Genomic DNA, 5,432 nt, shown 5'->3' on the forward strand with positions numbered 1-5,432 from the left:
GAGAAACTGTTTTGTTTTAATTCTAAGTTTCCTCTAATATGGTACACAGTGCATTCTTCTTCTTTAATATAATCTTCGCTTCCAAGCAAAAAATTATAATACAATAATAATCTCATTGTCTAATAAATCAATTATATGCACAAAGGTATAGTTTATGATACTCGTTTGAAATGTAACCTGTTATAGGGACTGAAGAAACCATCAGAGGGGATGATATAATAGGACAAAAGGGTCATTAGATGGTAATTTCAAAATTCCCTTATCAATTTTTATTTTTTATTAATAACTAATCAACCCTTACATAGTTATGATTGAAAATTTTGTACGACGAGTCCAACCAACAATTTTTTTTTTGCTGGAAGCCAACGTAACCCACTCAAGCCTACAGTAAATCATGTTTTTGGTTTTTCGAAACCAACCGTAACTTATTAAATCCAACTGTAACTCATATTTTTGTTTTTTGGAAACCAACCGTAACCCACCAAAAACCAACCGTAACTGGCTTCTGAAAACTAAAAAGCCAATTGTAATTCATATTTTTGGTTTTTCGAAACCAACCGTAATTCAGCGAATCCAACTGTAACGCTTCTGAAAACCAAAAAGCCAACTGTAACTGGTTCTCAAATCGATTTTTTTCGAACTTGATTGAGAAAAATAACATACTTTGATCTCATTTCCAATAGATTGATTTTGGGTCGTTAATTAGAATTAGATAATTGGGTTTGTTTTTATTTTTTAGGTTTGATTGATGAAAGGGTTATTGATGGTGATTTATTTTGAATTGTTGTTGATGATTATTGATTTTGGGTTATTGTTGAATTGTTGTTGATGATGATTGATTTTGGGTTGTTGTTGATGATTGGATCTTAAAGATTTTTTCTTTTTTAGGTTTGATTGATGAAAATGTAACCTAGGCATTTGCAATACTTTTAGGACACCCCCTATCCAACTAAATAGACACTAGGATCATGGTAAAGTCCCTCTAATAGATTCATCAGCCCCTATAATAGGTTACTTTGAAATACTAAACAAGAAATTCTTGCCGCTTTTAAATCGGAGTTGCTATTCTGCTCACTTAACACAACACTACTCACCACATCTAGACCCTAGATTTGTCAAGTGATAAACCCTGTTGGGGAGCGGGCGGGTCACGGCTGAACAGCCTTAACCATTAATCTTGAGACACATGGAGTTGAGTGGTTAGTAGTGCCGTTAATGGTGTATAGAATAGCAATTCCGCTTTTAAATGTAGTCACACCATTCGATATAAATTCCAATTGCAAATATATTGAGTATTTAAGCCAGATGCTCATTGATTTTCCTTCTGTACCTTATTACAAATTAAAGTGAAGAACTATAATTAAACGGGTAAAGCCATACGAACGATGTAACTGAAGTTTAATGTAAGCAACGTGAGAAGTGTTAGCTATTTTGTTCAAAGTTCCCAACACCGGGGCTAACAGACACTTTGAAGATTCTTGTTTGTAGAAAAAGCCTAAACACTGACAATCTTTACTGCATTTATTTCTACACTCGTCCAATTTTAAAAATCCTTCGCCTTTGTTATAATCATCCATGAAATGTTCAACACCCACGACCTTAAAGTAATCCACTTTGCTGGCGTTAGCAGTATCACACTTCCGTTGCGTTGGAGGTGCACAGTTCTTGGACCACCCTAGTAATCCATTAGCCGTTGGACAAGCAACACACTGTTCATCTTCACAAAGACCTAATGACCCACACCTGCTCCGTAACTTGCACTCGCTTACACCATTGTTTCCGTTTATTAAGTCAAACAAACTGAACGTCACTTCCCAGGCACCGTGAGATACTTTGTCGTAATATGTATAGACCTTTAAACTACCATCGAACCCTAGTCGGAGCAAAGACAGTGTACTGTTGTATTTGGGTCTACTCATAATTGATGTTCCAGCTGAAGAATTAGCTACGAAAAATTCAAATGTTAGCTCATATGCATAAGCTTCTTCCGATTCTGGTGTTGTGTTGAACAAGACCTGAGTCAGTGCTCCTTGACTAGTTCCAAACCACTCAGATGTGTAGTAAAGTAATGATGGCTTCTGAAGGTTTTTTAATCTTGAGATATAAATTAAGTCTGCTCTTTTCTAGGACAAAGCTATAAGGACCCTGAGATCCATCAACCTCAGATGAACGACTAATGATCCGGTTCGGACCATCTGGACGTAAACCCTGACCAACCAAAAGAGTATCACTTGGATGCTCAAACTCTGCCAAATATATTTTCCACTCTTATCATAAAGCACAATATTGCCGTTTGATAAAAGATTAAGACCCACAACGCCTCTGCTAGCTGTACCAGTCTGCCAAGCAATCTGACCATCAGCATCGGTCAACACAAGGTTACCGTCTGTACCAAATGCCAATGTGGCATTTTCGCGAACTGGATTTCCTCGGTTGGCGTCCCAAACCTATCTCATTACGGATTCGGATCGTACCAAACCCATTCTCAAAGCAAGGGTAAACGCATTAGGTGTTGTGTTATAGAAGCAGAGTTGGAAAGGAGAACTGAACAAATCAAGAGCACGGTAATTGGCTACAAAAGATGATAAGAAGAAGGTGATAGTGAAGAGGAAAATAGAGAAAGGGATTGAGGAAGACAAGTTGACGCTATGGATTACATGTAGGGCTGTCAATGGGTACCCAGTACCCGGAACCGGATCCGGTGGATTTGGATCCGGTTCCGGGTCCTAAAGTTGGACTCATTAGCAACTTAGGACCCGACGGGTAATTATCCGATTGGATCCGAATCTAAACGGGTAATACCCGTTGGGTACCCGCGGGTATCGAGTACCCGTTTATTCATATTTTTATTCATGTTTTTGCTAGTTTTAGCTTTGATATTTTACTCGTTTTAAATTTTTCTCTTACATTTAATCTTTATTTAGTACATTAATAAGAAATAATAATAAATTTTATAAAAGTTATTTAAATCCAAGCCAAAAAGAGACGAATATTAAGTTTTGGAGATTTTTTTAATAATTTTCTGAAGACCCAATGTGTATCCGGGACCGACGGGTACCCGGGTATTTAAACTGGTCCGGTTCTGGATCCACAAGTATAAGAACCGTACCCCGAACCGTTAGGACCCGGATCCGACCTTTATAAGTAGGGTCCGGATCCGGACCTAGTGATACTTGGGAGGACCCGGATCCGTTGACACACCTAATTACATGTGATATTGCTTGTCCATATTGCCAATTTTTAGCAATAAGATTAACCGGATATGAAAAGCTTTATGGGTCTCATTCCCACTTAGAGGCACCGTATTTGACTCAGATGGGATGGGAGTGACAGATTGAGGGTGATTAGGACAAAAAAAAGAAAAATTGTTAGCCATTGGCCAACAAGATTTGAACTCTACGTACTTTTTCTGCTGATACATTTTAAATATGAGTAGTGACTAGTGACTGACTTTGCACTGCAGTAACTCAAAATGCCGGAGTTCGTTTCCCTTTTGCAGTTGAATACCTTTTTGAATTTTGAGCCATTAACCACTCTAGTCTAGACCTTATCCAAATGCTTTACACACCAAAATTCGGTTGGGCATTGGCTCTCAAGAAACAGTGTCATAATTTGGATAAACGTTCTAACCTGTGGGCTCACTCATCTAGCTGTTGCACCAGTAGTCTAGTAATGGTGGCCCAAAACTTTTACATAACGTCATGCTGACATTGAACAAAGAATTTTTATTTTTATTTTTATTTACTCCCGTCCCATCAGAGTAACAATTTACGCAGACAATTTACGAGAATAATTGAATTCCAGACGCTAATATATATAGATATTCTATTGTTATGGTTCATTTTCCTCTTTATACTCTCTCATTCTGTTTAAAAGAGTTGTTATAGGCTAAACCGAAAAAGCTATAGCAATTCTTTTCCGGAAACTGAGAGAGTAAAATCTTTCAAAATGTAGTGTGTTGTGTTTTAAAAGACTTTCGTCCGAGGGTTAAAACTTTTTTGGAATCTGTTAAATTCCGATAAAAAAAACAAAGCTCATAATGTTTCTAATTAGCATTATCAGCCCAAATATTCTGCAAATTAACAAATGAAAAGTAATAAAGAGGCCTGACAATTTAGAGTTGCTTGCAAATGGCAATAAACGGATACAAAAGCAAATAACAGGAACAATTTGGTTCATTCAACTCAATATAGACTTACATGTAGATGGCCCAAAATGATGAACATATACAAACTTGTAATTTGTTGATCAAACAAAAACCAATGCACCTCCACCAAGTAATGCAGCCATAACCGTGATGATACTGACATGAACAATTGCACCTCCTGATCCCTTCTCAGTACCTTTTGATCCAGTACTGTCGGTAGTACTTTCGTATTGTGCAGCACACATTGCAATAAGTGCAAAGGACATTATTAGAACGAGTATGGCTCGCGTCATAGCCATGATTGACCTCTAAATTGGATAATAAGTAACTCTATGAAATTAAGATCTGTAAATCAATGAGAGAATAGATCCTGAATTTATAGGGTCAAGGTTTTAGCTTGCAGGCATACGTAACAATAATGGTGGTGCTCAACTATATCAAGGCGATCTTGATCATATTATAAGAAATCAAAGACCATTTCCGTCTATAAAATTCCTCCTTTATTTAACAAAATATCTTGCACGTCTAGTTTGTAAATAAGGGGATAAGTTGACGCTAAGATGATTCTTGCCAGCTCGTCCGAGGCTGAAGCTTTCAGAGTCTTGATGATCATAGGAATTTTTGAATAAATTTTACAGAAGCCCGACCCATTAGAGTCTAACGCAAACAATTTTATTAATTCAACTGAAAATAGATTTACATGTGTATTTACGCAAGTAACAAACACTTAGACTATATGACGCAAAAAATGATGAAAATGTACATAACTACTTGTAGTAAAAATTTGATCAAACAAATATCAATATACTTCCAAGTAACGCAACCATAGCAGTCATGCCACTGGCATAAACAATTGCACCTCCCGATCCTTTCTTAGTATGATCACCAGTACCTTTTGATCCAGGAGCATCATTATAGGCAGCAACGAACACTGCAATAAGTGCAAATGACATTAAGAGAACGAATATGGTTCGTGACATAGCCATGATTAATAGCTCTTATTGGATTGTTAATTAGCTTTATGATATTAAGATCAATGAGAGAGTAGATCCTGCATTTATAGGGTTAATAGTGGTGGTGGTGCTCAACTACATTTCTTATATTATGATCAAGCCGATTTTGATCATATTATAAGAAATCAAAGACTATTTCCTGCCGTCTGAAAGATTCCTCCTATATTTAGGAAAACATCTTGCACGTCTATTTCAATTTGTGGTGTATGAACCAAATATGTCGTCAGAAACGTTATACTGCATCTTTATTTATTAGCAAATAATTGATGGGC

At 36.8% G+C, this 5,432-nt stretch overlaps 1 pseudogene; it reads right to left on the reverse strand.

The window, feature by feature from the left end:
* Positions 1-1,334: 1,334 nt before the first annotated feature.
* On the reverse strand, positions 1,335-4,446 carry LOC113311712 (annotated as a pseudogene).
* Positions 4,447-5,432: the final 986 nt, after the last annotated feature.

The sequence above is a fragment of the Papaver somniferum genome, chromosome 9 (genome assembly GCF_003573695.1).
Source record: "Papaver somniferum cultivar HN1 chromosome 9, ASM357369v1, whole genome shotgun sequence".
Taxonomy (NCBI): domain Eukaryota; kingdom Viridiplantae; phylum Streptophyta; class Magnoliopsida; order Ranunculales; family Papaveraceae; genus Papaver; species Papaver somniferum.